The sequence below is a fragment of the Tyto alba genome, unplaced genomic scaffold (assembly GCF_018691265.1).
Source record: "Tyto alba isolate M040663 unplaced genomic scaffold, T.alba_DEE_v4.0 Super-Scaffold_7, whole genome shotgun sequence".
Classification (NCBI taxonomy): Eukaryota; Metazoa; Chordata; class Aves; order Strigiformes; family Tytonidae; genus Tyto; species Tyto alba.
Genome location: NW_024881328.1, coordinates 2,744,082 through 2,767,052, shown reverse-complemented (window position 1 = coordinate 2,767,052; position 22,971 = coordinate 2,744,082).

Genomic DNA, 22,971 nt, shown 5'->3' with positions numbered 1-22,971 from the left:
TGCCCTTTGGCAAGGGAAAGCCTTGTCCGCTCTCCCCCGTTGACGGCCAGGCCACTCGTGCTCTCCAAGGGTTCACACCCATGCTGCTGCCCCATTAAATGTGTATCCTGAGGGTCCAGGTTGGTCACAACTGCAGGCTGATCATTAAGGCCTAACGATGCTCAAAACGTCCCCTCCACAGAGCAAGGACGGACGCTCTGGAGCGCAGGCAGGTACTCCTGGCAGCGCCTGCCCTTTGGAAATACATTTCTTAAATAGCTCGTTGCATCAATCATCTCTTTGTAGCACAGCGTTGACATCTTCCCTTCCTCAAATCCCTCCCAGTGGGTAAATCGTGTACTGGGTTACAGGCTAATGGCAATTAAAACGTCTCTCTCGTAATTTATAATGCTCCCATAATGGAAATAGCAGGAGTCGCTGGGGCACTGGAACCCCACTGGTACCCAGAGGTGAGCTCTGCTAGTGACATCAGGGGAAACGGGTGAAAGAGATGAAGTGGTCCTGTGCTTGGCTGACTCTTAAGAAAAAGAAAATTGTAATAAACTTCAAGGTTAGCCCAGAAGAATACATCTGCGGAAGCAAAGGAAGAAAACTGTTGCCTTTTCCCTTTCCTCTCCAAAATGGATGGGGTGTTCATTCGGACTTAGAGGGGATCTGCTCGGATACAAATGAAGGGTGGTGCCAGCAAGGAGGAAATAATCACCTGCTAATCACTAATCACAGAGACCTGGGCTGAGGCTGAGTCTCCCTGTTACCAAGACAAATGCAGGGGATTACCAAAGCATCAGTTTACCAAACGGAAATCTCTTTTACCCAATAATAACTAAAGGACAAGAGAAACAAATGTAGCTGGGAGCCCAGCAGTTGCAGCGCGGAGACTGTGATTTCAGGAGAGAAAAATTTCGGTGCTCCAAGGGAGTTACAGCTCACCCTTTTATTCAGCCTCTCGTGCTAAAACCACTGCCTGGGCTGCTGAAACCTGCAAAGCTTCTGGCAATGGGTTATGGACAAAGGGCTCTTCCCTGGTGTCCTTCAAGGGACATGTGATTGCTGCTTCCTTACCATTCAGTTTCAGAGTTTTGCTAATTTTGCATGTTTTAATGGAGATATCACCGGGTTGATGCCGGCAGACTGCTCGCAGCTCTCCAAGCAGTTATAGATGGGCTCTGGTTTAGTCGTGGGTGGAAACAGCGGCACGAGGAAACCATCCCTCAGCAGAGGGGACTTGGTCAAACGTGGGGCTGGGTGTGCTCTGGTATCCTGAAAAATGAAGACAAATTCAAGTCACGGCTTGCTCCTGCTTTCTGACCTGGAGTTGCTCTTTGCTCGCTCAAGACAAGAGGGAAACGTTTCAAAATTCAGTATATTTTTCTGATAATACTAAAAAGATCGCACCAAATCAAATTAGTATCCATTTCACTGGGATAGGGTCTGAAAGCTGCTGACAGTGACAAGAGAGTGAGCAATTACACCATTACCAATTAACTGTTGCCCCATGGGGGGCTCCGGTTTCCCCACATTTGTGGCTGGGATGAGAGTGTGAACCCCCGCATCCCTGGGCCAGCGAGCATCCATGAGCCTCAACGCCAAAACTATGGGAAGGGAATTTTCTGAGCTGTCACTATTCATCCCCTTGCTGGGACAGATAGCTTTAAGTTGGTTTTGCTTATATTTTAACAAGGTTGCAGAGAAGAAAAAATAGCAGAGGAAAACGAATGAGGGCAATGTAATCAGGTCCTATGTCTGATTATATTATCTCTAAGTATCGGCAGAGCAACTTGTTCAAGTGTGACATTTTTCTGCTCAAATATAGAGGTGGAGGCAACATGGCCCTTGGCCCCAGTGTTAAATATTTGCCTGCCAGAAATGGGAACAATAACGATGTAAAAGCTAGCTTTTTGTGGCAAAATAGTGTCCAGCCAGAGAGCTGATTTTATTTGTTGCCAGTTAATATAAGCTTCTCAGCATGGCTTCAGGTATTGGGGAAAAGAAGGATATGGGCAATTAAAGGTTTTGCCATGGGGTATGCTGCCCAGGTCCCAAGGGTTGCGGTGGGGTGGCCACAGTGCCTCGTGAGCATCCCTGCCCTGCTCATGGGTTTTGGGTCAGAACAGGGGAAAAAAAAGGCCATAAATGTGTATATTGCTGGGGGTGAACCAAGCCCTGCTCAGGGTCATGTTGGGTGACAGCTGTGGTGAAGCGAGGGGGTGATCTTAGGTGCTTCCCCCCGCCCCCAGCCCTGGGGCCATTTTTGACAGCAGGAGGGAGAGATGGATTTCAGGATCCCAATTCCGTGATCCGTAGCGAGCAGCAAGACAGATAACCTGGCACGCTAACATTTATGTTTGCATGTCCTAAAACCGTAATTAATTACCAACTCAAGTGCCAGAAGCGTCTGTCAATACGTCTTTCTAATATCTTCTTTTAAATTTTTTTTTTTATTATTATTTTTTATTTTTTCCTGGGCACTTTGAAGCCGGTTTCCTGCGGCTTGAAACGGAAGATGAAAGTCTCCTTCAGTGCCCGCTGGAAAGTGTGACCAGGCATGGGAGCATCTTCTCTGCTGACACTGGTGGGAAGCAGGCTGGGAAGGAGAAGCTTTGCCTCCGCCGGACCTCTCCTCCAACTCCAGCTTCTGTAAGAACGATTGTATCAATCAGAGATGGGTGTTTATTCTTTCTCCTAGATCTGTGATAATAAAGCAAAATTAATGTGCACCCCTGTAAATTTTCCTTTATTCTTCCAGGGCTGGGTGCGCTTGTGCAGCAGATAGATGAACGCCAGGGCATATCTATAAGGGTACATATGGTGTACATTATTTCCCAGTATTGATCAGAAACAGTCTGCTACGGGCACCAGTTTTTAAAGCAAACTGTTTTGCCTTATTTCCCAAGTGGCCGGCCTGCTGAAGTTGATAGGAAAGCTTTCATTGATTTAAATGGGATTTTGATCAAGCCCTAAAGCGCTTCCTGGATTTACAACCCTTCTTCTGAACAGCAGGTGAAAAAAAAAAAAAAAAAAAACCAAACAAAACAACACGAAACCAAACCAATTTCTCTGACCAGAAGCAAACACCAATGCCAAAATGAGCTGCCAACAACACGGCTGGACACGTTGCTTGCTCCCAATGGCACATGAGATGTCCCTTCCACCAGTGCTTGTAGGAAAGACACTGGTGACTTTAGTTCTCTCCCTGTGATACACAGCCTTGAGAAACGCTGAGAGTAGTTGGGTTTATCTTAATAAGAAAGCTTGCATTGCAACTTTTTAATTGAAAAATGCCCCTTTTTTTTTTTTTTTTTTTATTTCCAAGCTTGAAAGATGAAAAATTTCCATGTGCGTTCTCTGAGAAAATGATCATACGATGACTGGCCTCTAATATCATATGACAATATAAAATAACAAACAAAGCATCAAATTCCAGCCTTCAAATGATATGTAACATTTGTGACCAAACCAGTGTTTTCTGAGAATTTCAGCTAGGGGAATTTCCCCTGCAGAGGGGAAAAAAACCCTTCAGGTTTTTCCTCCATTTTCTTGTTGCGACTGAGAAGGTGTTTAGATCAACACTGTGGCTTAGAGCTTTATCTAAAACTCTGCAATATTGAGTGTTTCAGAGGCAGGGCTCGGAACGCTGCCCACCCCTACTGACATGATACACAGAAATATGCTTTTGCATCTGTATTGCTTTTTGTCTCAGCTGTGTGTTTATATTTTAGTGCTTAAAGCAGTGTAAAATTCACATGAATATCTAGAGATGGAAGAACGTGGATGAGGAATGTGCCATGGGATGGAGAAGCAGGCTGTCCTGCACACCGCTCTCCTGGGCTGAAGAGAATGAGGAGTGGGCAAGAAGAGGGATAAGGCAAGAAAAAAAAAAGAAATAAAATAAAGGAGGGGGTGGGAAGAAAAAAAAAAAATACAGAGTCCCCACAGAGTGACAAGGTTGAATCTCAGGGCAAGCAGAGGTAACAGCTTCTGCCTATTTATGGCTATTCCATTGCATGACTTCACGTCACCTGAGCTCACAGGTGATGCTTCATCAGTGTCTCTCCTGCCCTCATCAGCATATCTAATTGACTCCAGGTCTTTCTGATGAAGCCCTTCAGTGTTAACAGGCCCCTGCTCCCCACTTAATGACTTTAAGAGGCTGCTGCTTGCTGGTGCTCAGCCCCTGGCTCACGCTGCTGCACCTATCCTGCCTGGAGCCAGGGCACCAACACATGGGGTTAAATGGTTTAAGATACAGCCTGTTCTTGAGGAATTAAAATTGAAATGAATTGCATTTCTGTGCTGGGCTGTCTCCACGCTCAGGCTCTACCGTGCTGGGGTGTGGGAAGCCCTGAGCCCTCAAGTTGCAAACAGCCAGGCTGGTTCTGGTGGGTATGGGGGGAGACTTGCAGTAAGTGTTGTCTAACATCTGAAGCTGAATTTTCAATGGGTTTGTGCTGGATCTGTCCCCCAGGCAGATCTGAGGGGGGTGATGTCCCTTTCCCAGTGTGGTTCGGAGCACAAGGTACATCCTCGGTGAGCAAATCTGGGGAGCTGGGGCACTGCGAGAGGTGCTGAGAAACACTTGCAGCTGTTTCTTTTTAAGAAAGAAGGAAATTGGGGTTTAAAAATCAACTCCTTATGACTGTGCTCAGGCCCTTGCACTTGTTTGCTCAAATCTCTACAACTCCCTCGGATTTCCTGGGGCTCAAATTGATTTTGGGGGGAGCTGCCCTGTTGCTGACAGAGCGTCTCGCTGGCCTGCCCTGCCACCGGCTGATGCTCTGAGCTTTCATGGGCCAAACCAAATTGCTGGCAGCCCTCGACTCCGGCATGGCCCCCTGCTTGGGTCCCAAGGGAGAGGCAGGCAAGTTCTGCATTTACATCCCAAAGTTTGACCTCGCATACAACGAGCCCTAAAAATCTTGGTTATGTAAAAAACGTTGCGGAAAAACAATTCAGCTCGAGCTACTTAAGTCCCTTGGCTTGACGTATTATCATATTAATTAGCATTAGCTTTGGGATAAAACTTTAAAAGTGGCGGTGCGTGGATAAAACTTGAATAAATCAATCGCTTCATTGGTAGCTGCAGCCTTGTTCTTCTGCAGTACGCTGGCTCCGAGCACCGAAATGCCCGTGCTGCAGGAGCCCCTCTGTTGCCACCTTGCAGCGTCTGTGGGCAAGGAGGTCCTGAGCAACATTTGCCCCATGGGGTACATTCTGCTTTCCCTTGGCATAAGACTTTTTACTGCCCTCAACCTGGCGTTGCTCTCTTGGACCCAGCAGGCTGTAGGAGGTACCCGGGTCCATCACAAACCCTAGGCAGTGGGAAATAGAGCCCTCGATCATTCTTGACCTGGCTATAAGATTTCAGCTTCCGAGTCACTTAGGCACACTTGAAAATGTTGTCAGTGAGAATGTTTCACAGAATTCACTTGTTTTAAAAACCCAGAGGAGGACGCGGCTAGCAGCAGCAGGTCCTGTGGATGGCTACAGAGAGCTGGCAAGGGTTTAGGTAAATTTGGAGATGCTTATTTTTTCCAAAGCAAGCCTAATGCGTTTGATGATATATAGCTTATTGGCACTGACGAGAGGCAAGGGAAATAGACACAGCCTGCATTAATTTCAGTTACTGTTTAATTATTCACTACACAACCTAAATTACATATTCCTTTCTCTTCTCAGTTTCTGTTGCCTCCTAGATTGTGTGCTGAACATGACAACTGATTTAATTCATCTGGCTCTGTTATGAGGGTGGTTCTGTAGTTTTTTGAGCTTTTTGCAATAAATACTCTTGCGTGATGTCAAGACAGGAGTGTTGAGGTTCTCCTGTTGATGTGGATGCTGGCCGCAGCATGCTGAGCAATTTGAGGGTTAATATCCTATTCCCACCATGCTGTATGATATTCTATCAACAGATTGATGTCAGATCCTGAATTATTTAGGTTTTTGTCTTCCATGGAAAACAGCATTAACCTGGTTGGGAAATGCTTTGAGTCACCAAGGACTGTGTGGTCTGCGCCCGGCTTTGCCGTTTGCTGGATTCCTCCCACAGGCAGGTTTTCCAGCAGTGTGTTCTGAGCGGGTCCTTGCAGGCTGTTGTTTGGAGAAAATAACCAAATGAGATGCTACACGCAGCGAGCAGAGAATGATTTGGCTTCTGTGTGCCAGTCCTGGCTGGGGCTCAGCATCACATTACATCCGAGATCATCGGTGTGAAGCTGAACGCTCCTGGGAGAGCAAAGCAGCGAGCAGTGCTGGGGGGTTAAAGCTGGGTGATGGCTGCAAAGACCTTGGCAAAGCACCAGATGTGGCATCGGACCCCAAAAGCTCAGACAAATGGATTTTGAATCCAACCACTTCCCAGGACTGAGCTGCTCCTCTGTCCCCCCGGTGAATTGCAGGGATCTGGTTTTTAAAAGCGACTTTCATAAACCACAGCCAGCAGGATTCGCACAGCTTCAGGCCTTCCCAGAGCATCACACAGTGCTTACTGAATTCAGAGCCTTGCAGGTATGAATTTGCACTAAAATTCTCACACAAGCCCAACCCAAAGGCCATTTCTGTGGTCCACAGAGGCCACCAGGGTATTTTCAAGCAAGGAGCTGGGATGCTGTATTTTTTTTCTTGCCCCGGCTCTGCATGCCACACATTTCCTTAATTTTTCCCACTTGTTCTTCAAGTATCACTGGGCGCGTTTGCTTTTAGCTCTGCCGCTAGTTGTTTGTATTTCTAGTATGCTAATTAACATCCCATAACATCAATGTATATTTTTACATGCAGCCATAAACCGATGCATGCTGTTTAACACGTTCTGTGCAAGGCTATCCCCAGAAAGCAGATGCAGGGCATGTGGCGTAGGCAAATGCGAGATGCCAGCCTGAACTGTGTGTGGGAACGGGTCTGAGATGATTTATATCTCCCTCAATTGCTAAATGACCTTGCTGATAGCAACCATTAGTTTTACAGCGTTAAATTACAGGAGACAATACATTCAACGCTGATACGATGGGACGTACTTCATATGCTGTGCTAAACACATGTTAAAAAAACAACTACAAGAAACTGAGACAATTTTTCAGTTAATATATATAGTGGATGCCTGGTGGCTGCGAGTGCAGCATGTAAAAGACTGCTGTGGCAAAAACCAGATGTTGGTTACTTAGGGAAAATTTTTGCAATTTCTAATCCACTACAGTATTAATTTCCATAAGCATTTCGTGGATCTGAGCTTGCACACCCTCGGGGATGAATCAAAGCCACTCTTCCCTGAGTTTATCTTGGCTGCACAAATGTTTCTGAGCAACTTGGGGTTTGAATTTCGAGTAGGAAAGCTGCGGTGATGGTACGGAGGTATTTATGGGGTGAGGTGGTACGGCTCAGCATGCTGCAGTCGGCCCCCCGTCCCCCCCACGGGACCTGTGCAAGTCTCCCACCGTCAGATTTTTAAGGTCAGTTCAGAAGCAAAAGCCAAGAGAGGAGGCAAGCAACGTTTTGAAGATGCTTTGGGGATTTGTCTGTGAAAACATCTAAAATTTGACCTTTAGTTTCTGCATGACTCATCCCCTCTGGGGTTAGATTGGGCTGATGAGATAGATTCCTGGACGTTAGGAAGATGATCGGTGGGCGATCCAGAGCTGCCCAGGTGCGGTGGCCGTGGTGCAGATGGCACCGACCGGGCCTCTCGACCCACTCCTCAATTCCCTCAGCTTGTCACTCACAATATCTAGTTTTTCCCATGTGATTGCATATCCAAAGCTCTTCCCAAAATCCTGATATTCAAGGCAGTTTTTTCTCTACCTTTGCCATGCTAGTTCTCCCATCTAATTTTGAATTTCATCCATAATAGTATCTTTTCTTCGTTTCCTCCATGTGTTACCACGTCTTTTTCTCAGTATTTTTTTTTAATTTAACACTGATTACTATTTACATATGTGTTTTGAATAGACATGAGGTGAAACTTATGTCCAAAACAAAAATATTCTATAGAATGTGATATGTAGATGCCTTGCAGTGGACATCCTAGTACGGAGAATCACCCAGGAGAAAGCTTTAAAAAAATGCAGAATAAGCATCCTCAGTGAGCTGGGTGCTGTTCATATCCATGAGCACACTGGTTATTTTGGCAGGGCTGGCTAAATTAGCTGACAGTCAGCAAGTGAGAAAATAAGTGACTTGTCTATTTAATTTAAAAATAAATAAAATTTTCAAAGAAAAACAAACAACAAAACAACAACAACAAAGCCACCGGACCACGAGCACTGTGGCAAAACAACATTTCCAAAGTTTGTTTGAAAAGTGGCACATAAGGAAACGTTGCACAACGAGCATCTTCCCCTCGGTGTTGCAATCCTGTCCCCTCCCAGGGCTGGGGGGGAAGCGGGCGCCCAGCCAGCCCCCGTGGGCTGCGCTCCCTGCCCGCCCAGGGCTGGCCCCGCTTCTTTTTCAGCAAATAAAAGGAGTTCGCTTGGTTTTGACCTTAACTCACTTTTTTTTTTTTTTTTTTTTTTTTTTTTTTTTAATAGGAAGTCATTATAATTGTACAACTGGCAGGTCGGAGAAACATCCCCCAGCTGGAGGCTGGCTTGACAGGATTATGAATTACAGATGTTGCCTGTGCGAGGAGTTGGGTTTCTGAGCAGGGCGAGAGTCCCTGGGGTGGGCTCCAGAGCAGAGCCTGCTGCTTCGGCGAGCGAGCCTACAGGGAGAGCTTTTTTATTTTCCACTCTAAATGAACTTTTAACCATTTGGGTTTTACCCTGTGTGTTAAAGACAAATAACATTAGACAGGCAAGGAGGAAGCAGAAGAGCCAGGTCCTCGAGTAGGGGCAAACTGCAGCCAGAGCAGGGGGGGCAGCAGGGCCAGGGAGGGGATTGTCCCCCTCTGCTCCGCTCTGGGGAGACCCCCCTGCAGTGCTGGGGCCAGCTCGGGGGCCCCCAACAGCAGAAGGACCCGGAGCTGCTCGAGCGGGGCCAGAGGAGGCCACGGAGATGCTGGGGGGGCTGGAGCAGCTCCCCTGGGGGGCCGGGCTGAGAGAGTTGGGGGGGTTCAGCCTGGAGAAGAGAAGGCTCCGGGGGGACCCTGAGAGTGGCCTCCCAGGGCTTAAAGGGGGGGCAGGAGAGGTGGGGGGGGACTCTGGATCAGGGGGTGGGGATGGGACGGGGGGGGACGGTTTTGCACCGAAAAAGGGCAGATTTAGGTGAGCTCTGAGGCAGAAATCCTTCCCTGTGCGGGGGGTGAGGCGCTGGCCCAGGGTGCCCAGAGCAGCTGTGGGTGCCCCCTCCCTGGAAGGGTTCAAGGCCAGGTTGGACGGGGCTGGGAGCCCCCTGGGCTGGGGGAAGGGGGCCCTGCCCGGGGCAGGGGGGGGCACTGGGGGGGCTTTCAGCTCCCTTCCCACCCAAAACCATTCTAAGATACTATGCTTTGCTGCTCCCTCTCTCTTCCTAATGAATACATGGAAAGTCCTACAGCAACATGACTTCAAGGCTTGAACGTCTCCCCTTCAGTGGTAGCACTTCAGGCCTTCTTGTCAACAGAAGCTGTTAGCCATCAAGGATGGGAGAAAGCAGCAGGCTGAAAATTATTTAACGTGTAATTATTATAGCTAAAAGCATTAGAGCTATAAGGATAAAAAGGGCAATGAAAAATACTGATTTTTGGTCAAATTTTACTGAGGCCATTTTGAAGGCACAGTGATTATTGCTCCTTAAATCAATTCCACCAGTCCCAAGCTGCTGGAGGTCCAGCCTTTTAGCTAAGCTTAGCTCAGCTAAGCTCCATGGCTTTTCCCACTCCAAATGTATAGATTATGCCATGGAGAGCAGAGGTGCTGTTATCTCTATGGCCTTGTCCATAGTTTAGTGTGGGTGATTAGACCTTGTGGCCACCTATAGGCCACTTGATTTTTAGAAGAAAATGCTATATTTGGCTTTAGGGTTTGTATTTTTCTATTATTTTCATGCACAAATGCTACTTCTTACTCTGTTCATCTTATCCCCAGAAGCCAGCTTTGACTTCTGGAGATAAGTTTATTGTTGAGAAAGGGTCCAAGAACCTCCATGGATGTACTCTGCTGGATGTACTCACTTTCAGTGATTCCCCGTTGTTTTTATTGTGGCACCTGCTCCCTAGTTTACCTGATGTCATTTGTAAACTGTGAGAATTCATTCATAATCTTTGGCAGATCATTAGCACTCATTAGAGTTGGTACACGTGGCCTACATGGGGACCTGGGTTTGCTTGGCCTGAAGAAGAGGAGGTCAGGAGGGGATGAAGACCCTCCTACCTGACCTGGCTGATGGGCTGTGGTGGAGGTGGGTTACCTGGACCAGTTCAGCCTGGCAGGAACGCAGGGCTGGTGGGGATGTGTGGATAAATCTTAAAGTTCCTAAGAACTCACGTCCACTTCCCCTATTGCCAAACAGCCAACAGAAGACCCAAAGTTTACATTTTTTCAAGAGAACGCTAAAAGCAACAATTTCCTGTGCTCTTATTACCCAGAGACCCCGGCCAGCGAGGCAGGCAGATTTATGGGTCAGAGCAGGCTGCCCATTCCTGCCTGTGCCGTGGGGAGCCCCAGCCTGCGTGGGCTGGGGACCAGGGATAATGAGGTCTTCACACTTTAAGGAAGCAAGGAGAGGAGGTGTTAGATCCCTCTTCTGCAGCTGGGATGAAATGCGGGTGTGAGGGAACATTAAAGGCTGCGAAGGGAAAACACTAACAAACAGAAAAGGGGAAAAAACCGTCCTTGGTTCAAAAAAAAAAAAAAAAAATAAAAAATAAAAAGAAAGAGGTGGGTGTGCAGGCACCATCTGATGCTGAACTCAAAGGCTCTCTTTGCCTCCTGCATCCTCCAGACGTGTCAGAGATCGCTGTGGCTCTTGGGTGCGTGAGGAGGGGGGGAGCAGGGGGCCTGGCAGAAGCGTCTTGGGGAGATGATGCTGATAACTGTTCCCGAGCAAGACCCTGTTCAGGCGGGTTATTATAAGCCGTGCACCCCGAGGGAGGTGTTTCCCTCAGCTTTGTTTTGAAAGCTGGTGTGTAAACAAAGCCTCCCTGGGCCGGGCAGCTCAAAGGCATATAAATGAATATCACAGAAAACTTGCCAGGACCCTACCAAGGCTCTTTAGTTGTTTGGGTTTTATTTTTGGGGTTTTTTTTTGTTTATTTGTTTGTTTTTGTTTTGTTTTGTTTGTTTGTTTTTGGTTGTTTTTTGTTTTTTGGGTTTTTTTGTTTGGTTGGTTGGTTTGGTTTGGTTTTTTTTTAAGAGATCTGGTTGAAAGCTGCTTTGGAAAAGACGGGTGAGAAAAAGGTGATGCTGAGAGCAGCCTCCAGCCAAGGTGGGTGTCAAGTCCAAGCGATGCCCCACCAGAAGGACATGAGACGGCGTGGGGTGGCTTGTGACCCATGGGATATGCCGGCCAGGGAGCTGGGGCAGGGGTAACGGCTCATCCCCAAACCAAAGGGCAGAGGAATGAGATGCCTCATGCCCTCAGTTGATCTAAAATGCTCCGAGCTAACACAGTTCTGTTGGCAATGTGGCGACTGTTTTCCACTTGTGGAGCAAAGAAAAGGCATCCCCACCAAAACATCTACTGCCCGTCTCTCTGGACGTTGGTTCTAGTTTCTTGCAAAACTCCTGAAAGAGTGAAAATGAGAAAAAATCATCGTGAGGTTAGAGGTATAGTGGTTAGAGGCTGCCCTGGAGTGGGAGAATGTGGGTTCCTCCTGCTGAATGAAGTGTTTTGCACTTTGCTTTACTCAAACCGTTTTTTTCCCAGAATTTTGCTGTTATTTGGAGCAAGAAATGCAAGGCACCAATTATAAATCCGAGTGTCCCTGCAAACCACCTGGGCCTGAGGGGGATCCTCATACAGCCCTGGGTAAGCCAAAATGAGAGAAGTGGGACATACACAATATTTCCAGCAGCCCCTCTTCTCCATAGCCCATCTCCCTCTTCTTCATTTCCCTAGTCTGTCTTTACTTCTTTGTCCATTTTCCTGTACTTTTTTCCCATACTTTCCACCTCCATGGTCTCTCCTAACCGGGTTGTGATGCCATAGCCATTAGGCATTGCCTAGGCACAGACATGAGCCATAACCCTTGGGTTAAAGGAGAGGAATGGGCAGGAACTCCCCCCCAGTCTGGACCCAAGCCCCTGATGCTGGGCTGAGCTGGCTGAGCCCCATGCCTGGGGTGGCAGAGCTCAGGAACCTGGGAGGAAAAGTGCAACAACACTGTGGAGTGCAGCTCAGAGAGAAGAAAAACACTTCTTAAGAAATATTTTAACAGTAAATGACCCAGACACAGACAAGGATATTTTTTTTTTTTGTTTTGTTTGTTTCCCTTTATCTTCCCTCCAGTTGGCCCAGAGACCCTTGGCAGCAGCTGGAAACCAAAAAGGGTTTGAGACTGAGAGGCACATGAGCCCCAGACAGTTTGATTGCTCAAACATTTCTCAAAGATTAGCTTTGTCAAAGCAAGCACCAGGGAGGATAAATCACGAGGATTGAGCTTAGCTTCATCCAGACTGTTCCAGAAAACGGCTGACTCAAAAGCAGTGTGGAGATGTCAATTAGCCGAAGCTGCAGTATCACACGCAAGAGCGTCCCACGTAGATGAGGAACATTTCTTCTGTGCGGTTAAAATACAGACATGCACTTGCCCTGTCCAAAAAATCACTGGCTGCAAGGCGTCGTAGAGATGAGCCAGATGTTTCTCTGGTTTCAAAAGGACATTAAACAACTATTTTTACCCCCAAAATAGAGCAGCAGCTTAGAGGAGCCATCACTTTTGTCAGTGCTGTTTGCAGAACACCGGGTTTAAAATTAAGAGAGAAAAAAAATAATATGACAGTGATCTTGAATATATCTGACAGTGCATGTGTTCTCATCTCATTTAATTTTAAACCCTGTACCTCTGAGCAGGAGGAAGGTCCCTAAGTTGCTTCAGGAGAGCTCGGGGTTCAAGAGAGTTCGTGCTCAGGGACTGTGCTCCGAAGGACCAGCGCTGAGCCAGCCATAGCCCAGCAGAGAGATTCCTACTCCATCCGGTGCAGGGTGAGCATTGCATGCTGCTTGCAAACTGCTCCTTGTGAGAAGAACTGTCACAACCTGGTCGGGACTAGCATGAGTGGGAAAAGCATCCTTTGGCTGGGGAGGACAGCCAGGGGTTAAGCTTCCCTCACCTAGGGTTCACCTTTACGAGAGTTTCCCAACCCCTCTGTTGTTGTTTTTTATGCATTTCAGTCTAGCTAAATATAGCACAGCTCTTCCTTTGCTCCTTCAGACTCAGCCTGTGAGGTTTTTTTACACGGACACATGTAATAACGATTTGTTTTGCCTCGCCTTTATTTATAGCTGCTGTTTGCAACTGTCTGTGTCTGAGCCCCACGAAGGGCCTGTGGGCTGTAAGCAGCCCTTGCCTGCTCAGAATCTGGAACCAGCCTTAGGAAAAGGAAGAAAACACGGGTGGGGAGCATGGGTTTAACCCTACTGATCCCCCACCCAGCAGGGTAAGAGGCAGAGGATGGGTCCTGATGGCTTTCAGCATGGGCACAGAGCATGCTCCAGGACACCGATGCTCCGTATTTGCAGGTTCATTTGCTGCCCACAACCTCATCTGAGGTGAACATTTTTCTAATTTTTCTAATTTTCCCACATGGGGAGCACTGATACAGATAAATGAGTGTATAAGGTTTGATCAGGGATAGAGCAACCTGGGGTTTTGTGCATCTAGATGACTTTTAAAAGATCTTTACATATCTTCCACGCACACATTTATTTAGAAACAGTTTCAGTACAAATATTCATTGGTACCTTTGAAGGAAAGATCAGTGATCCCAGGTGCACAGGTGAGATAAAAAGTCTGGAGAGAGAAGAAATTATTTTTTGCACAGAAATAACAATTATTTTGGTTTTGATGTGAAAGAAGATACTTGATTTGCCAAAAATCTGAGTCTTTGAGAATCCTGCAGTGAGTGTGTTTACAGTGGAGTTCAAGATGACCTGTATAAGAATTTATTGCTGTTTCATTGACCTGGTCAATAAATAGACACCAGCATCTCTTTTCATCCTACAGGAAAAGAAAGAGGATTCTCTTCCCCTGGTCAGAGGTTTGATGCCACGTCCCACGAATCCCACGTTTGATGTCACGTCCCATGAAACCAGCCCCTGCGCTGCCCCATGTCCTTGGCACATCCGCCGGCTTTTGCTCCCTGCTGTGACGAACCTGTGCAGTAACACCAAAAAACCCCACCAGATACCTACTGGGACATAATTTCCCGGGTGATTAGACAAATACCTGGGTTATATCATCATGCACTCCACCTTAGCTAGAGATAACTGCACAAAAGGGAGCTAAATAGAATAAAGACGAGAAGGAGGTGGCAGTAGCTTTCTAATATTAGCATTAACCCAGCAATTTCTGGTGTTTGTATCACTTGGTGTCAGCCCTGGGGCTGGGGCACAGGGGCACGCTGGCCCGACTATAGGGATGATAAAATGTTGTTAGTTTATGCGGGGGAAGTTGGAAAATAGAGGAGGGTTCTGGAAGCACAAAACCTTTAATCTTCCTGGGGTGAGATGTTAGGAAAAGCTGTGTTGCCAGCGTGGTAGTAGCTTCACGGGAAGTAGGACATGCCAATGGTTCCTGTATGAGATTGCTGTGGCAGAAGAGATATGAAAGGGAAGGACAGCATTTGGGGAGGAAAATCTTAATTAAACAAAGGGTACTTGAACAGGAAGATACAGAAGATAAAAATTACCTTCTGCCCTGAGGACTCTCTACTGAATTACAAAGTGAGTAGCTGTCTCACTGTCTTGAAACATAGGGCAGGCTGAACTCCCTGGGAAACACGGGAGCATCGCTTAGCAGGTCCTGCACCCTGGCACAGATAGGCAGCTGTATGCAAGCTTAGCCAAAAAATCCTTTCTGATGTTTAGATGCAACGATGCCGCAAAGATCAGTGCTCGTACATGTGTTTAGGCAGAAGCCTGACAGAAGTAACTTAGAGGCACTGTCTGTCATTTTTAATACAGCGTTTAGGCACCAAAGATGACCTGAATAGAAAAAAAAAAAAAAGAAAAGCAGTATATGTGACAGATATTTTCAAGGACAGGCTGGGATTCACAGTGCTCACCCCCAGGAGAAGCTCCATTTAATTCAGCAGGACTCCTCCTGGACCCTACTCACACGTCATTCCCACGTTGGTTCTGCAGAGATCTTTTCATCGAATATGAAAAGAGAGCAAAGAGCTCTATATTTACGAAGGGTTGTACTGAAATGTACTGAAATTAGTAGTTGCAGACCAGCTGCTGCCGAGACCTACATTTCTACCGGGAGGACATGCGCAAATGAGGGGATCCCAGAAACGCGTGCTCTGGCAGGGTTAATTTTAACATCCTCATGAGAGACGTGCTCAAACCACCGCTGAAATCCAACTGCAGCATCAAATTGGGGAAAGAGCAGTGGAGATTGGTCATGGCCACCCACCACCGTGGCCGCGATGGTCACAGGAGGGAGAAGCACTGACCGTGACACAGACACTTGCTTAAAATCTCAGCAAAAGAGGCCCAAGGGCCAAAGATATACACGTGCAGGCACACACATACATGTATGTGAATATATATATATATATATATATATATGTAATCATAGAATCATGGAATCCTTTATGTTGGAAAAGACCTTTAAGATCATCGAGTCCAGCTGTTAACCTTGCACTGCCAAGTCCAGCACTAAACCACATCCCTAAGCACCACGTCTACACGGCTTTTAAATACCTCCAGGGATGGTGACTCCACCACTTGCCTGGCCAGCCTGTTCCAATGCTTGACAAGAAATTGTTCCTAATATCCAGTTCTGAACCTCCCCTGGCACAACTTGAGGCCGTTTCCTCTTGTCTGATCGCTTGTTCCTTGGGAGAGGAGACCGACCCCCACCTCACTACAGCCTACTCTCGGGTAGTTGTGGAGAGCGATAAGGTCTCCCCTCAGCCTCCTTTTCTCCAGGCTAAACCCTCCCAGATCCCTCAGCAGCTCCTCGCAGGATTGGTGCTTTATACCCTTTCTCCACCTTCGTTGCTCTCTGGACACGCTCCAGCACCTCGATGTCTTTCTTGTAGTGAGGGGCCCAAACCCAAACACAGTATTCAAGGTGCAGCCTCCTCAGTGCCGAGCACAGGGGGACGATCCCTTCCCTAGTCCTGCTGGCCACACTCTTGCTGATACCAGCCAGGATGTTATTGGCCTTTTGGCCACCTGGGCACACCGCTGGCTCACATTCAGCCGGCTGTCGACCAGCGCCCCCCAGGTCCCTTTCCACCGTGCAGCTTTCCAGCCCCTCTGCCCCACGCCTGTAGCGTTGTGTGGGGCTGCTGTGACCCAAGTGCAGGACCCGGCACTGAACCTTGTTGACCCTCATACAATGGGCCTCAGCCCATCGCTCCAGCCTGTCCAGATCCCTCTGTTAGAGCCTCCCTACCCTCCAATTGATCAACAATCCCACCCAACTTGGTGTTGTCTGCAAACTTACTGAGGGTGCACTCAATCCCCTCATCCAAATCACTGATAAAGATACTAAACAGAACTGGCCCCAGTACTCAGCTCTGGGGAACACCATATGAGTGTTTCCATATGGGAAAACCTTGTCTGTGAAGCACTGGTCTTTAACGAGGTGGTTAATTCCTTCTGGGAACTAAATCCAAATTATTTTATTTGCTTAGTCTTATCTGTTATTCTTAGTGCTTGGCAAATTGCAGAAGACTAGTCTTGTGGCATTAGCAGGCAAATAACAAAAGATGGTTTAATCATGATACAGCCAAGCGTAAGGCAGGGAGCAATGGAGATGCAGCAGAGGGAATTGCTATTATTTGTGTAAGGAAGATTCTGAGTGGTCTCATGTTGGAAAATAGTTGGAGGTATCCAAATGTGAGGAATACGTAACTGGGATTTGCCTCTTTGCCTGGCAGAACCTCTCCCAGATAATTCATCATTGCTGTATATAGGCTATGATTCACACTGGAGGAAATGATGAATTTCAGACCACACTGCGCATTTCCCTGAGTCCTTTTTATATCGTTTGGTCAAACGATTATTCCATATTCTTTGTTTCAGCTGTGATGAGAAAATAATAGGTGATTGAATCATTTCCCCTTATCTTCAAGCTATCACATTAAATGCGTGCCCAACTGTCTCAGAAATGACTTACTGCATCCAGTTATTGTATTAAAGGAGGTACGGTAGGCTGTGGGTGGCTATTTCAGTACATACAGTTTTTTCCCTATAATTCTCCTTTTCAAACATTTTACAAGCGCTCCAGACCGGGGAGGTTCCCAGCCTCCCACTGACTCTGTTAACAGCCCAGCAAGAGCTATAGGATTTCTATTTGCAGGGACTCCTATAATACTCGATTTGAAGAAGTGCACGGCTGCCTTGTTTTGCAGAAGAGGACAAAAACTGACAGAGAAAAGGAAAATAATGTAAAAGGTGGGAAGAGCTTGCTCATGTTGTACAGGCAGTCACAGGTGTTTCGTAGTCGTCAGAAAAGCGCTTCCTGACCCTTTTCTTCGACCCCAGGGAGGAGGGAAACATCACATGTGGCATCAGGGCAGAGAAAACTCTTCTTTTATTTTTCTTGTCTTCCTTTCCAGTATATTTCTGAAGAGAATTTTCCCTGCAAAATGGCTCTTTGCAAGGACTAGATCACGTCACCCAGCAAACCCTACCAGCACCCTGCAACGGGCACCGGTTATGGTTGTGGTTAGGGATAACAGAAGAAAAATAAGAGACTGAGATATCCCTCTGGAGCAGCTCACTTGATCTCTTCTTAGTTAGTTCATTTTAAAATGTACTTTTTGGGGGGTTCCATACGCTTTATTAGTTTCCTCCTTTCTCCAGAGAGCTTATTTGCTCCAGTGCTCCTCCTAACTAATTTATCCCACGTGCTTGCCACCCCATGTACCAAACCCTTCTGCCAATGCACCTCGTAGGCACTTCCTAAGATTTGCAATTACATCCCTCAACTTTTTTAATCCTTCCCCTGCACCTTTGCGAGCAACTCATCTGTGCAGTCGCTTTCCTCCTTACTCAGAGCTTTCCCACGGCGATCCCGCCAGCACCGCAGATCCCGTCCCCCCTCTGCTGAAAAAGCCCATTATCATTTCTGCCTTCCTTACTGCAGCTGGGCATTAAGCTAATAGCTTAAATTATTTTTCCACAATAGCGGCCTAATCCTTTCTCTTATCAGTATAGCAGATTAATTTTCCCAAGCATGGGTAGTACCTTGTCCTCTCCCTAATTATACAGAGAAAAATTTTGCTCCCAGATGAACGCAGCCTCGGAATTACCGGCAGGCAAAGCCCCAAAGCAAACCCCTGACTCGGAGATCCTCTTCTTACTATCCCGCCTGGCTAAACCAAGGCAGACGCAGACCATATTGCGTGTCAACTATAAATACACTCCAGTGTCTCCAGCTGTGATTTACTAAACACTTCCCTGTCATTTGCTGATAGCAAGGGGCTGTATTAACTGGAGCAAGTCGGTGTAAATGCCTTCCTTCAACCAAGGGCCGACCTGCTTGGCCGTGAATGTTTCCAAGGCAGGAGGAGTAGAAATAACTTCCCAAATAATTACAGCGAAGCGTGAGAGCTGACATATTTCTGCCTGGCAGTTGCACAGTTGGATTGGGAGCTTGCAACGTCTTCGCAGCTTAATTACAAGCGAACGATGCTGTTTGTTACAGCAGCGCAGAGCACAGTTGTCCTTACGCTTCTTTCTCTAATTTATCTTCATAGCTCCTATTTTCATTAGTGGGGAAATGGTTCATTACGCTCTTCCAGCCCCAGTCGTGGCGGATGGGACCAGCAGCCCCAAGGCTGAGCTGGGGTACGCTCTGTGCCAAACCAGCCCCAGGACCGCGAAGCACATTACAAAAGCAAAACCCACCACTTGTATTTCACTGGGTTAATATCCCACTGTACAAAAGCATCAACACTGAAAGATTACTCCGTGGGTCTTCAAGGAACTTCCTTTAAAGCATCGTTCACCTGAAAGACCAGACTGGTCCCTCCAGACTTGTTCTATTTTACCGAGCCTATAATAGGAATTTCATTTAATTTTTAAATGCTTGCCTTTGTACAAGACCAGAAACTATTCCAAGGTCTCTGGTAAATATTTACCAGCATCCCCTTGTGTAAAGGCTAAGCATCTTAGAGGCTCTGTGGGCCAAATTCACACTTAGTTTATCCCTGTGTACACAGAGCAGTCCCAGCGCAGGCAGCTGCCGTGTTACAAGAACCAGGCGCCGATGCCCGCTGCCTTTAGAAAGCCCTTGGCTCATGTTTGCACTCCCTGGCTCCCCGTGGGATCTGGCTCAGATCAGAGGAAAGATTTCATGTCGTGGAGGGGTTGATCTGCTGGGAGGAGGTTTGGGTTTCTTCAGGTGATCGGTGATGGCTCAGTGCAGTGAGCTAGCCAGGAGCATCATGCAACACGTGTGGGAAAATACCCCCCACCAGTTTAAATCTCAGTTAACACTGTCCTTATTTTTAATGAGTACCCAAGGTGCAATAAATCCTTTTTTTTTTTTTTTTTTTTTTTTATCTTTCTCCACTTTAAAATGACCCTATAGATGGTACATCATACACCGGTATGCTTGGTGCATCATTTCAACCGCAACCGGCAAAACCTGTGCCGATGCAGAGAAATTAATATACTAATCTCATAAAGATTTTTAAGCACTAAATTAATCTGCTGAGAATGGATTATGCTCTCAGAAACCAATCACCATTTTTCTTTAACTAACCATTAAAGAGAAATATCTGTAGTACTGGGGGTGGGGGGGAAATCAATGTTTCATTACTAAAAGGCCTTACTGCCGTGAGAATATTGTTTGGCTCCTGACACCTCGTTAAGCTTATTTAACAACAGCACAATTCACTTGCCTGCCCGGTACCCAGAGAAATTCTTAAAATTAAGTAGAGAGAGAAAAAAATGAAAATAGGCATTTAACATCAGCCTCCCAGCAAGAAAAAACACGCCATGGAAATGCAAAATATGGAATAACGTGGAAGGTTACAACACGAAGCATCGTTTCATACCACATCTATATGTAAACTCCACAGTGTATAAGTACACAATTAAACCGCTGCCCACCCATCTGTGATGAGCACAGAAAATGTACTATGCCCTGGTCTGACTTCTTCACACTTTTTTCAATAAAATAATTTTTTTGTGTATTTTAACTTGTGCAGGTGACGTGCATCTGCTTTCTCTAGTATGAAAAATAGTCTCTGTAATGAGTTCACCCTGAACACTTCTTGTTCTGCAGAAAATAAATGCAGCGGGAGGAAAAAACTTCATTACTTAAACTTTGAACTTCTAGCGGAAATGGTACCAGTTTTCAGAAGAACACAACTTCATGGCAATATGAGTATCTACAAATGCCGACCCACCGAAGGCACAGGCATCACACCCACATACCTTGGGCTTTCAGGAAGATGTGTCTGATTTGTGCAGGTGCTTGTGATTTGGTTTTCATTTCTTTTCATTCTGGGTCTCACCTGAACCTGGTTCCTCCCCAGGTGCTTCTTCTCCCTTGGAAACTTCAGAGTAACGATGATGTTGAAGCCTCTGATAATTCTTAGCTGTTCTTACAAAATAATTGCGTTTCTAGTCTCTGGGTTTGAAGACATTTGTGCTTCTACCCATACTTTGGGGGACTCTTTAGCCTCTGGATCCTTCCTTGTCTGCACGTGGATCTCCCCACTGCAGCCAGGACATGGGAAGGGACCCATCGGTGTGTCCATCCCTGGGATGGATGGGAATTTCTTGGCTTACCTATGAGAAATCTTTCTGGTTTTCCAAGAACAAACGATGAAACATCCCTAAGTTTTGCACTGCTGCCCAATGCCTGAAGCAAAAAAGGGTTTTGCTGTAACTGCTGGTGGGGGTTTTCCCTGGGGATGCCTGTTCCCAACATGGGGTGCGGAGCTGGGCATCATCTCCTGCACCACTGCTCTACCACCGCAGTCCATCACCAGCCAGCCTGGGGGGCCCTGCTGACCTTGTGGGGTCCCCCCCGCCCATCCCCAACCTCGTGGGGTCCCCCCTGCCCATCCACAACCTCCTGGGGTCCCCCCCTGCCCATCCCCAACCTCCTGGGGTCCCCCCCTGGCCATCCCCAACCTCGTGGGGTCCCCCCTACCCATCCCCAACCTCACTGAGTCCCCCATCCTCACAGAGCTGGCTTGGCATGAAACACAGGCAAGATTTGGGTGGCCAATACACAACCTATGTCCATGCCCAAACTGCAAACAGGGAAAAAACTCCCAAAACAAAACAAAAAAAACCCCATAATTTCTATTTGCACCGAACGTCAGGAGCTGCCCCTCCACCTCCATACGTATGATGATAAATGGTTCAAACTACCCACCAGATTTCTATATATTATTTAATTTTTATCACACAGAAATGTGCTTAATGCTAAATAAACCACTCCAAATTAAATGTTTGATATACTGAAAGGAGAAGTGACAGATGTGACTCGGTTCTGGGTAGTGCTGGGCCCCACGGCGAGTCCCTGCGCTGGCGCAGGAGTGCGGGACAAGGGCCATTAGCCTGCAATTTCTGTGCAGGTAATAAAAGAGTTTTATAGGTAAGGGTCTGTGCAGCACAAAGCCAAATTATCGCTGGGCAGCCTTGGAGCCTGATAAGGTTCTTTCTAAAAACAAACCATTAACATATGCACAATTAGGCTGGCTGTATTGTTATGCCACAAGCAAAATGCAGTCCTTTCTTGAAACATATAACAGCCTTTTAATTCAGGAAAGCTAGCAGGGAAAAAGTGTGTTAGCATTAAAGAACCGGGGATTTTTTTATCACATCTAAAAATAACATTTATATAACCACCTACCCTGACATTTCACATCAGCAAGTGGCCAGAACCGCCTCACTCAGCTGTATTAAAATATGCAAACACAATGGGATTTTAGCAGATTTTGTTTCCTGAAAAAGAATTGCATAGCTCAACCTTTAGCAGCAATAGGAAAGCCAAAGCCGTTTCCTACTCTGGTTAAAAAATATTGTATTCAATGCATCCTTTGGCAGCTCAGTTAGGCTATTATAGCCACTGCCAATGATAATTAAACATATTATTAAATGTATGTCCAGCATTACACGTGCAGCAGATCATGAGACAATAGCAACTAACCTCTGGCAAAATGAGAAGCCACTTAAATGCAGCAAAATACATCGGCTCTTGTCTGGTATTGAACTCTTCACACACACAGCAGGTGTCTATGGAAAAATACGTTTGTCTTTCCTCCTTCTTTCTAACCCTGCTCTCTTGCAGGCTTGGCGCCTCTCAGAAATGTTTAGTCCCGAATGAGAAACACCTTTTATCTAACCACAATTCATGCAGTGCAACGCCGATACCACAAGCAATAGCTGACAAGTTTAAAAATAAGACCGTATTATTTATTCCAAAGATAACCCTGGTGTTGGGGTGCAAAGATGCTTCGTTATCTGCGGCACACGCCTCGTCCTGTTTGCAGGTAAATGTTCTCATGGTTGCACCGTGGCAGATAAATTCCATCGCCCGCAGCAGCGTGCTCCTTCGGAGGGAGAGGTGTCCTCTTCCTCCTGCTCTCTGGGCCTTTGGGATCAACGCCTGAATTCTCTTCCCTGCCTGCACACAGAGTGCTGCTATCCGCAGGGCTGTCGACACATCTTCTCTAAATTCCCTGTTTGTCTGTCCAGCTGCCTGTATATACAGGACTGTGATGTTTTGGTGAATTGTTGGGTCCTCCCAGATACAAAAACAAACAAACAAACAAACAAACAAACAAACAAAAAAAAAAAAACAAAAAACAAAAAACAAAAAACAAACAAACAAAAAAAACCAAAACAAACAAAAAAAAAAACAAAAAAAAACAGATATTTGGTGTTCTGCAAGGAAGACTTCAGAGCAGAGTGTGAAGG